We start from the raw sequence: 12,700 nt of genomic DNA, 5'->3' as shown, positions 1-12,700 counted from the left end.
CCAAATTGGTTTGTTTTTAACCCATCGTTTTTTAGAATGTACCTGGCAGTGATGCATAGAGAGTCACGACTTCCGCCGAAGTTGGTGCCTCTCCTTGTTTGGGCGGCGTTCGGCGGTCAACATCACCGGCTTTCTAGCCTCCACCGATCTACATTTCTTTTTCCATTTGTTTTGTCTGTATTGTACACACCTGGTTTCATTTTGTTTGAATTATTTCCCTATTTAACCCTCTGTAGCCATCATGGTTTTGTGCGTGTTTATTGTTGTCAGTTGTCTCGTTTATATGATTCTGGATTTTCGTTCTCCTTGTTGGAGGATCATTTTTGAGTAAAGTTACTATTATTACTAATCTCTGTGTCCTGCGCCTGACTCCGCCTTACCCACATCACCTAGACTCTGACAGTAACACACACCTTCAATGGAGTCAGCAGGTGCACACAGCCCTCCTCTACCTATGGAGGAGCGTGTCCAGCAGCACGTGACTATGTTGCAAAGTCTTGGCACAGCCATGGATCGCGTGTTGCAAACCATGGAGCGATGGGAGAGAGGGGGTTTTCCAGCAACCCCATCATCACCCCAGCTCCCACAACAACCCACACTGCTGTCCACCCCTCCTTCACCTGGATCCAGTGGGATTTGGCTCGTGCTCCCAAGGGTATACGATGGAACGGCTGCCGGGTGCCAGGGGTTCCTACTCCAGCTTGGGCTCTACCTGGCAACCATTAACCCAGCTCCTTCGGGACGCGAGAGTGTAAACGCCCTCATCTCCTGTCTGACTGGTAGAGCACTCGAATGGGCCAACACAGTCTGGGGAAGGGGAGGACCGACGTTGGACAATTATGAGGATTTTACCCGGTTTTCGATCATCCACCTGAAGGGAGAGCGGCGGGGGAATGCTTGTATCATCTCAGAAAGGGGATGAGGAGCGCACAAGACTTCGCTCTGGACTTTCGAACTCTGGCCGCCAGCGCGGGATGGAATGAGCGGGCCCTGATCGACCACTACAGGTGTGGTCTACGCGAGGACGTTTGTAGGGAGCAGCCTGCAGGGACACCACCCTTACCTTTGACCAGCTGGTAGACCTATCCATCAGACTGGATAACCTGTTAGCCTCCCGTGGACGTCCGGATCGGGGTTCGTCAGTTCCATCTCCCAGCACCTCAGATCCGACGCTGATGGAGCTAGGAGGTGCTGCTATGAGGGGGACCGGAGGAGTGGCCATTCCCTCCACCACCTGAGGCCGCAGAGGGCACACTGCTGGTCGTTGCTGGGAAGGTTCTCCAGGGAGTTGAGGCAGCAGGCAGGTGGATCATCCCAGGTGAGTAGGCACCCGACTCACCCAGAGCTTCCTGTTTCGCACATGTGTGTATGTGTACAATTTCCTGAGTTTCCCCCGCATTCCCAGCATCAGGCGCTAGTAGATTCAGCTGCAGCTGGGACCTTTATTGATCGTTCATTTGCAATTAGATTAGAGATCCCTATTGTTCCTGTTGATGTGCCCTTCCCTGTACATGCCTTAGATAGTCGTCCTTTAGGGTCAGGACTGATCAGGGAGGTCACAGCTCCACTATGTATGATAGCGCAGGGGATCATAAGGAGAGAATTAGTCTCTTTCTGATCGATTCACTTGCATTTCCTGTGGTGTTGGGGGCGTCCCTGGTTGGCCAATCATGACCCCACTATTTCGTGGAAACAGGGGGCTCTCAATGGATGGTCACGTCAGTGCTCGGGAGGTGTGTAGGTGTTTCCATAGGTGCAACTATGGTGGAGAGTCCAAACCAGGTCTCCACCATGCACATCCCCCCTGAATATGCCGATTTGTCTCTCGCCTTCTGTAAAAAGAAGGCGACTCAATTACCACCCCATCGACTGGGGGATTGTGCGATAAATCTCATGGTAGACGCAGCACTTCCCAGGAGTCACGTGTATCCTTTGTCACAGGAGGAGACGGCGGCTATGGAAACATATGTCTCCGAATCTCTGGGACAGGGATACATTCGGCCTTCCACTTCACCTGCCTCCTCGAGTTTATTTTTTGTGAAGAAGAAGGATGGAGGTTTACGCCCGTGTATTGACTATTGAGGTATAAATCAGATCACAGTGAAGTACAGTTACCCGCTGCCTCTCATAGCCAGTGTGACAGAGTCATTGCACGGGGCACGCTTCTTCACAAAATTGGATCTCAGGAGCGCTTACAACCTGGTGCGTATCCGGGAGGGGGATGAGTGGAAGACGGCATTTAGTACCACCTCTGGGCAGTATGAGTACCTTGTCATGCCGTGCGGGTTGATGAATGCTCCATCAGTCTTTCAATCCTTTGTAGATGAGATTTTCAGGGACCTACACGGGCAGGGTGTAGTGGTGTATATAGATGACATTCTAATATACTCCTCTACACGCGCCGAGCATGTGTCCCTGGTGCGCAAGGTGCTTGGTCGACTGTTGGAGCATGACCTGTATGTCAAGGCTGAGAAATGTCTGTTCTTCCAACAGTCCGTCTCCTTCCTAGGGTGCCGTCTGTCCGCGACAGGGGTGGAGATGGAGAAGGACCGCATTTCAGCCGTGCGTAATTGGCCGACTCCAACCACGGTAAAGGAGGTGCAGCGGTTTTATAGGGTTTGCCAACTACTACCGGAGGTTTATCCGGGGCTTTGGTCAGGTAGAGGCTCCCATTACCTTTTTGTTAAAGGGGTGACCGGTGCGACTGCAGTGGTCGGCTGAGGCGGACAGGGCTTTTGGTCCCTGAAGGCTCTGTTTACCTCGGCTCCTGTGCTGGCTCATCCGGATCCCTCTTTGGCATTTGTAGTGGAGGTGGACGCGTCCGAGGCTGAGATAGGAGCTGTGCTGTCTCAGCGCTTGGGTACGCCACCAAAGCTCCGCCCCTGTGCTTTTTTTTCGAAGAAGATCAGCCCGGCAGAGCGAATCTACGATGTGAGTGATCGGGAGCTGTTGGCTGTTATCAGGGCTCTGAAGGTGTGGAGGCATTGGCTTGAGGGGGCTTAACACCCTTTCCTCATTTGGACTGACCACCGCAATCTGGAGTACATCCGGGCGGCGAGGAGACTCAACCCTCGTCAGGCAAGGTGGGCCATGTTTTTCACCCGTTTTGTTTTCACCCTTTCCTACAGACCAGGTTCCCAGAACGCTAAGGCAGACGCACTGTCCCGGATGTATGACACAGAGGAGCGGTCCACGGATCCCACTATCCTGGTTGTTGTGGATCGGTTTTCTAAGTCCTGCCGTCTCCTTCCTTTGCCCGGTCTCCCTTCGGCTCTACAGACTGCGGAGGCCCTGTCCACCCCCGTCTTCCGGCACTACGGGGTGCCTGAGGATATAGTTTCTGATCGTGGTCCCCAGTTCACGTCTAGGGTCTGGAGGGCATTTATGGAATGCCTGGGGGTCTCGGTCAGCCTCACCTCAGGTTTTCACCCCGAGAGTAATGGGCAGGTGGAGAGAGTTAACCAGGATGTGGGTAGGTTTCTGTGGTCCTATTGCCAGGACAGGCCGGGGGAGTGGGCGGCTTTCATACCCTGGGCAGAGATGGCCCAAAACTCCCTTCGCCACTCCTCCACTAACCTATCTCCTTTTCAATGTGTTCTGGGTTATCAGCCGGTCCTGGCACCGTTCCATCAGAGCCAGATTGAAGCACCTGCGGTGGACAAATGGTTTCGGCGCTGCCCATGTGCGCCTGCAACGGGCCATCAAGCGGCAGAAGGCGAGCGCTGACCGCCACCGCAGTGAGGCCCCAGTGTATGCACCGGGGGATCGGGTCTGGCTCTCTACCCGAAACCTACCCCTTCGCCTGCCCTGCCGGAAACTGGGTCCGCTGTTTGTGGGGCCATTTAAAGTCCTGAGGAGGCTGAACGAGGTTTGTTATAGGTTACAGCTCCCCCCTGATTACCGTATTAACCCCTCGTTCCATGTGTCTCTCCTCAGGCCGGTGGTGGCTGGTCTGCTCCAGCAGTCTGAGGTACGGGAGGTTCCTCCACCCCCTCTGGACATTGAGGGGGCCCCGGCGTATACTGTGCGAGCCATTATGGACTCAAGGCGTCGGGCGAGGGGCCTTCAGTACCTCGTGGAGTGGGAGGGGTACGGTCCAGAGGAGAGATGCTGGGTGCCGGTGGAGGACATCCTGGATCCTTCCTTACTGCAGGAATTTCACTGTCTCCGCCCGGATCGTCCTGCGCCTCATCCTCCGGGTCGTCCCCGAGGCCGGTGTCGGCGCGCTGCTGGAGCTGCGAGTCAAGGGGGGGTACTGTCACAACTTCAGCCGAAGCTGGTGCCTCTCTTTGTTCGGGCGGCGTTCAGCGATCGACGTCACCGGCTTTCTAGCCTCCACCGATCTACATTTCTTTTTCCATTTCTTTTGTCTGTATTGTACACACCTGGTTCCCATTTTGTTTTAATTATTTCCCTATTTAACCCTCTGGAGCCATCATGGTTTTCTGCATGTTTATTGTTGTCAGTTGTCTCGTTTATGTGATTCTGGATTTTCGTTCTCCTTGTTGGAGGATTATTTTTGCGTAAAGTTACTATTATTACTAATCTCTGTCCTGCACCTGACTCCGCCTTACCCACATCACCTAGACTCTGACAGAGAGGGAACAGCAGGCTACCTGGTTACACATTCACTTCAATTCACTCCTGATGCCTTTCTTCTCAAAGTTCAATTATAGGATGAAAAACACACATTTCCTATAACTACATTCATAAACAGTCAACCATCACAACTTAGTCCATAAATATTCTCTAAAACAGTAGGGATTCACCCTAATATAATGTAATTACACATAAATAAAGTCACTCCCAACCTCATAACATGCTAGTTTAATAACCATGGAAAATAGAACACTCCAATTGAATTTACAGGATTCTCTCTAAACAGGAAGTAACTGTATCGTACCTCACGTAACCTACGGATCAACATTAGGGACACCCCGGCTCTCCCCAAACACAAAGATATGAATTTCAAAACCACAAACACTTACTCTGTCAACACAAAGACTTGAACTTCTAATACTAAAGTTCTCACACAATCATCTAAATTCTTCAGAATTCAAAGTCTCTTTGGGATGAAAATGAACCAGGCCTATTGAGTCAGCCATGACTGAAGTGAATATTAACATGAGTAATGAACACCAACAGGTAATATCGAAGCCACGTTCATACAGTATAGCATTGTTGAACTTAAAAAAGTCAGGCTTCCTCGCTGGTCCATAGGATAAAACTACAGCAGTAGGTTATGTGAGATATTATATTATGGTACCACAACAGTATCAAGATGCATTCAATACGCATTCAGGTAAAACATGGAAGGTCATGATGAAACGACATCAGGGTGGGAGAGAGAGGGGAGGGGTACACATTCCTCCATTACACCTGTGATGGGGTTTCTTACCTACTGGTGTTGTGAAACAGAATGGATTGAGGAAATAATGTATAGCCCTATGTATAAAGTCTGTATATAATTAACATAATATGGTGGCCAAGAAACACGGTCATTGACTTAGTTATAAATCAGACGATTATTTCCTGTATGTGTGTGTACGGGTGTGTGTGTGTACACGTGCGTGTGTATCTTACCCTTCACTGTTATCTCTTGCTAGTGTTCCTGGTGATCATCAGAGCAGCCCAGAACTGAGTGAAGGACAGTTGTGTCTGCAGATGAACCCTCTGATGTTCCACTGGATAGTGGCAGCTGCCCAGGTATGTAAAATGACTGTTGCTTCTACATTGATAAAGTTTGATCATAAAGTTACTGGTCCCCTCCCCCATGACAAACACTGATTCATTATTAAGGGACAAGGTGACATCACCTTAACTCTCATTTTAATACACCAATGGTAACATGGCGTGTTTGCAGAGAGGTGTGGTTTATATCTGTAATGGCTGTCTTCGTGAAGAGAGGACCAAGGCGCAGCGGGTTGCATGTTCATCATTATTATTTATTAAATAAATGTGATCACGGGAAAAACAATAGAGAATGACAGACGACAGTTTCACAGCCTACGACAACTAGCAGTGCGAAATACAACTACCCACAAAATACAAACAAAACCCATACCTATATATAGGCCTCTCAATCAAAGGCAACTACAAACACCTGCCTCCAATTGAGAGTCCAACACCCAATCCTAAACATAGAAAAACTAAACTAGACAGAACGTAGAAAATACAACCTAGAACACAAAACCCAGAACATACATAAATAAAACACCCCTCTACAATACACATAACCCACAATACACATAAACCACATAAAACAAATTCCCTCTGCCACGTCCTGACCAAACTACAATACAAATAATACCTAAACTGGTCAGGACGTGACAATATCGCTAGATAGCTACTCTACTGGTGCCAAAATTTGACTGCAGGGTGTCAGTAAATATAAATAAAAGTTTACGCTATTTATCTATGGCAAAGGTACTGTGAGGGAAATTTTCTGTTAAACCCTACTAAAGCTTGTGTACTAAAATATCCTTCTTTGGGCTTGAGTTTCTTTAACTAACTCATATAATAGAGATAATTAAGATGTCTTATCTGCAGAAAATGCTTATATGATTGAACTGTTGAAACTCTTGTTATTAGAAGACTCCTTTCGGACTCTGGTGTTGGGAGCTGCACTTCCGCCCTCATATGGGCCTCATATGGGTCATCTTGGGTCCAGAGAGGGGAGAAGTCAGTCTTATCTATCACATGTCCCTGTTGCTATGCAGAATATCAGCAAGGAGTATGGCAAAGGAGGTCAGAAGGAAACATTGTTTCCATATGTGAACTGTGTGTCTTTATTGCAAATCATGTGAAGGGATGACGTGAGTAATGGGGAACCAATCACTTGTCTCCACAGTGTCTGTGCGTCAGTCACCTCCTCCTAGGGGGAGATTGTTCTCTCCCCTAGTTCAAGGTGGAAACTAAGTAACAACAAATGTCCTAACTTCTTAGTACTGAACAAAACAAGTTATTTGTATTTTGGGCCAAGGTCTGGCACAGGATGTGTGGGGTTAGTGTTTGGAACCATTGTACGTCATATCTGAAGTTGCACCTGAGATAGTATAAAACCCAGAAGCTAACTCCACTCAGGGGGCTCTCACTCCACCACTTGCGGGGGAGGGGCGACCAGCCTCCTTGTTATAACCAGCCTCCTCCTTATAAGTCTTTTAATAAAAGTAATACCTTGATTGATTGTTCATTTTGCCTCTCATTATTGATTAAGGGTAGAAGTTCCACCACATTCTTGGCGAGCTTGCCAGGAGGTGTAACTCCACCCGCTGACCGTTCCTGAGGACCTGGGTAAAACTGTGCACAGGGGGCTCCAAATTGAGACCACAGGGAAGTCGCACTCCTGAGGAGGAGCAGATTAAGACCTGCCTAAGGATCCAACAGGAAGACTGGACAGGTGGATACCACCTCCGAACATAGTATCAAAAAAATTATTTGAATCCCCTGTTGAGGGTACACTCGGAGCGAGGTCCTCCTTAGGAGGACCACAGAAGACTGAGTTGAATTGATGAGAGTGTTTAAGTGAGGTATCCTTGGACATAATTGTTAATTAGCCAGTTGCGGGAAACCAAGATTCCAGCTCAGTGGTACTGATTTGATCACAGTAGGATGTGGTGTGGTGGTGTGGAGTGAAGGACCAGAGCGCGAGTGCACTCGGCTTGGCGAAGCTCATTGAACGAGGGACCAGAGTACAGATGACAGAGTGCTAAACATTTGGCTCGGTGAAGTTCAATGTATTATGTGGAGCAAGGGACCAGGGTACAAATGACAGAGTGCTAAACATTTGGCTCGGTGAAGCTCAATTTATGAATGTAATGAATAAAATGTTTTGTTGTAAATGAGGTAAACATGCATGCCCTGGGTTACTATTGGTAGATGTCGTGAGAATTTAGATCTTTATGAAACTTCACCTGAAGTAGAGGTTAGGGAATACAAGGTACAATTGGATTTTTGGGACTGTGTTACATAATTAGATAGGAAACACGTGTACTCTGTAGGCAGTTTTGCATATTTGGGTAAACATAAAAGGAGTTGTATCACAGTTGTTGCAATAGGTAACATTCCCGTGTGGAGACAACATCCCATTCTGGGGCTATTGATTAGGCAATGCTCTGAGGGTAATATTGGAAACCATTTACAAGTGACCAAGATTTTGAAATCTCAAAACAGAGCTAACCGGTTTTCATCGTCTGCCTCATTCCCCTGTGTGTTCATGTTCCTGTGTGTTCGTGTTCCTGTGTGTTCGTTTTCCTGTGTGTGTGTGTGTGTGTGTGTGTGTGTGTGTGTGTGTGTGTGTGTGAATGTGATATGAGAGTAGAAATAAGTGTTCATCTGAAGTTTGGATAAATAACATAAAGAAATTATCATAATAATAGATTGAAATGTGTGATTTCAATTTGTTTAATACGTTTCGATATATAGCGTTGTCTTGGGGTTCCGTCCATCACTGCCCATCATAGAATATCACTGGGTAAGGGCAAGTCTATTATTCTGGAAGTCTAGAGTTTATGGATTCTGCTGGGAGTGTTTGCAGAGCTGCCGTGTAGCAACGGGGAGTCGTTGGAAATGCACATGGAGTGGTTCATTAATGTGAGTACCTAAGATTCTAACGTTATGTATGGATTCTGTGAAAATGTGACAAATTGTATGTGTGTATAATCGATTACTAGAGATTTGATGAAGTAATGATGGAACTAAATGATGAATAATATACTAACTTGCGCACCCAGACATAGACGTACGTCTGGTGGGAAAATAGTTCATATGAGTTTTTTCTGACTTGGTCCCCTTCATGGATCATTTGATATACGGTTGAAGCATTATATGACTGTCTAAATACTAATGGGATATTTTCCGTCCATGTAATACATTTAGAGACACTGCCCTTAATGACTGAAAAAAATGTATTTTTTCCAGTAAGAGATGAGTTGCTATATTTATTGAATAGATCCTTTTCCCATACAGGTACAGTGAATTAAGATGGAATCTCGACGTAATTTACACGTCATACAAAGCCAAATTAGGGTTAGCATCAAACTAATTATCTTTGCGGAGCTACTGTGATGTAGTAAAGTAATTTAAATATGTTGCATGAGAAAAGATAATCTGCTTTTATTACAAGGCGCAAGATCTGGTTTTGAGTCAATGGATGTCAATTTAATTTGTTTGGCTGCTATGATAGATCCCTTTTGCGCATGTGGAAATCTCTGTGAAGAAACACTTGACTGGACTTTAAGGCTATTTTCTCGTAAATTGTGTCCGTATTATATGTCAGATGTTAAGACTACAGACCGTTATAATTGGATGACCTGCGGGATTTGATTGTCATTTCAATAGCATTGAGTCTATGTTACTGACTGTTTCTGATTGTGATTTCAACTATTGTCATGTTTTTTTTCTTAGAAAGTTATAGCAGCCATTGATTTGTTTTAAGATATAAACTGGACGATTTTGCAGCTTGCTTAGTTCAATTTGGAATGACCCTTTAATCACCTGATAATATTAATGATATGGATATGAACTGAATGTATGCTTGTGTTACGAACCCCTTTTGCCCTGCAGTCTAGGGGCGATGGAAACGAGACCCGTAACATATCTCATGCAAATCATAACAGTGAAAAGGAACAGTGAGAACTAAAAGAAATCCACAGACAACCTAAACCTACCGTCAAACACTTAAGGTCTATTTGTTAAACACACGGTAATGGGGGGGGGGGGGGGGGGGCTGGACCCATGGAAACCACTAACCAATAAAATACAGAGGGTGGTCCGCCCAGTTCTAACTAGGGTTGTTAGACAATGTTTTCCTACGAGTAATGTATGCCCATGGGCGACTTGTCTTGGTATCCCCTTTTCCCACCAACAAACAAACAGTCATACACCATAACAATACATAATAACGGACAAATGTGACATGTAGGTGCAAAAACAAAAGAGAGAGATCCCTCCAGAGACAACTGATTGGGATTCTTTTAAACCAAGAGAAAGGGGATGTGATTGGGTAAGGGAAAAGGAGCAGGTGTGTCTTCTGATTGGCGACTGATGAGTGACACCTGTGACTAGGGCAGAAGGAAAGAAAACAAATTTTTATTGTAGCCTGATCAGAAGGGACAGTTACTAAATCTAATTAATTTTAATAAATAACCAAATATGGGTATTCATTATTGCATGATAACAAGGCTACAACAGCAATGGATTGATGTTGTGGACAGAAAGAGGCTCTATCATTGTGAACTATTGGCTCCCATCGAAATGTATTTTTTTCCCCTTATGAATGTGACGGATGTATTTTATTTAGCGCATTACCGTAGAGCTCCGCTATGCCCACGGTGCTGTCCATCTCTGTATGGCTCCAACAGCCAATCAAACAGCACAGGGGCTTGGCTATGGCGTGTGTAGGAGGGGAGAGAGAGAGATAGAGGATAGCTCACTATCACTCTGTGTTGTTCTTCACAGTATCATTAACTCCAAATATACAGTGGAGGATTTCACTCAGACACACGGCAGTGCATGGCTGGGTCAGTACCTGGACTCTATGTCTGCGCCCAGAGGGCTGGAATGTGCAGGGTTTTTCTTCAGCCCAGTATAAACCTGACTCTGCTAATTGAGGTAGTAGTATGTCTCTGCTCCCTGCAGCTCCTGTTTATCCCAGTCGTTCATCGTTGCCAGCAGCTCATAGAACACATGGTAGTTCCTCTCCTCGTTGGCCTGATGACAAGACAGTAAAAGTCTGGTGAACCAAGTCTCTGATTCAGTACAGACTGAGGCTAGGAGTAATACGCACCCAATCGTCTCACCTGGAAGACAACTCGTGACTTTTCAAGGAAGAACTTTGACATTGAAGTCCCCACCACCACACCAATGTCGACCTATAACATGATAGGAGAAAACATTTATTTCTATTTTATGCCAATTGAACACAACCTTGTTTATCTAATGGGTGAAAGAGAAGAAGTTACCAGAGGAGGACTTAGTGGAGAATGTGGCGGTGAAGGTATTTGCCAAAGCGACTAGAGTTGTTGTTGAGGACGGTCTTGGCATTACCAGAACTCTGAAAGATCGGCAGCACCTCCATGGGCTGTCTGAGGTTATTGTTCCTGCCCTGGTACATAGAGCCGAGACGTGGACTATCCGCTTGGTGGCCTCAGTCTTACCTGATCCACTCTGGCCGCTATAGAAAGACGCAACAGATTGTAGACTAGAGGACAGACCAATACCGTACTCTAAAGAGAGAAAGAAATAAACTGGTGCCTCTGACGTACTTTATGACGATCAACTGTTCTTGTGGTGAGCTCTGAGATTGGCTAAAGGCAGCATCAGCGATGGCATAGACATGATTGCATCAATACAGAAACTTCCACAGACTTGCATTAGCAACAGGAGGGTTCCCTTGGCACTAGTCTCTGCTTGTTACTCTGCCGTTACTCAGGTTGGTGACATAGTAATAGTAATCGTTGTGTCACTCTTTTGTATTTGTATTTATTATGGGTCACCATTAGTTCCTGTCAAGGCAGCAGCTACTCTTCCTGGGGTTTATTAGGGGGTCCCCATTAGTTCCTGTCAAGGCAGCAGCTACTCTTCCTGGGGTTTATTAGGGGTCCCCATTAGTTCCTGTCAAGGCAGCAGCTATTCTTCCTTGGGTTTATTAGGGGTCCCCATTAGTTCCTGTCAAGGCAGCAGCTACTCTTCCTGGGGTTTATTAGGGATCCCCATTAGTTCATGTCAAGGCAGCAGCTACTCTTCCTGGGGTTTATTAGGGGTCCCCATTAGTTCCTGTCAAGGCAGCAGCTACTCTTCCTGGGGTTTATTAGGGGTCCCCATTAGTTCCTGTCAAGGCAGCAGCTACTCTTCCTGGGGTTTATTATAGATTACAATTAGTTCCTGTCAAGGCAGCAGTTACTCTTCCTGGGGTTTATTAAGGATTACCATTAGTTCCTGCCAAGGCAGCAGTTTCAGTTGTAGGGTTACCTACGTAGATGGAGTCACGGTGAAACCTCATATTCAGATTCAGCAGCAGAAAGCTCTCACACACCTCCCTAGAGACAAACACCAGTTAACACAGAGGTGTGCGTGTTTGTGTTGGCTGTGCATTGCATTAGCTCTCACTTGTAGTGTAGCTGGGACAGTTCCTCCACCTCCACAGCCAGGTCGATCCCTGCCATCACTACTTGGGAAAGGTGAGCCCAGAACGGGTATGCGTCAGCCACACGGCCCCCTTCCAGAACCAGGCGCAATGGATGTCTCATCTCTTCTAACCCACTTACCTTCATTCTATTGCAATCGTCTTGTGCTACTCTGTAACTGTAGTTACTCTCTTTGCATTATCCTCTAACCCTATCCCCCAGCCTCATCTCCCCCTCGCAGCCACTCGACTATAGGCAAACAAATACACCTGTATTTATGGAAAGGTCTGACTGTGATAGCTGACATACAGTAGGTCTGAAACAGCATTTATTTTGTGCTCTGCTCTGTTGTATTGGCACTGACTGGCAAACAAATCAACTAGTAGAGGTCTCTGAGATGGGTTTTAGTCAGTAAACACTGACTGACAGCGAATAGGTTCTGTGTTACATATTGAACCAGCATCAAATCAAATTCTATTTGTCAGATGAGCCGAATACAAAACTCCGGTACCTTATGGTGAAATGCTTACTTACAAGCCCTTAACACTTATATTTCTATAAACTGTATTGTTGGT

This window comes from Salmo trutta, chromosome 2, assembly GCF_901001165.1.
Source record: "Salmo trutta chromosome 2, fSalTru1.1, whole genome shotgun sequence".
Lineage (NCBI taxonomy): Eukaryota > Metazoa > Chordata > Actinopteri > Salmoniformes > Salmonidae > Salmo > Salmo trutta.
Note: the sequence above shows the minus strand (reverse complement) of the source record.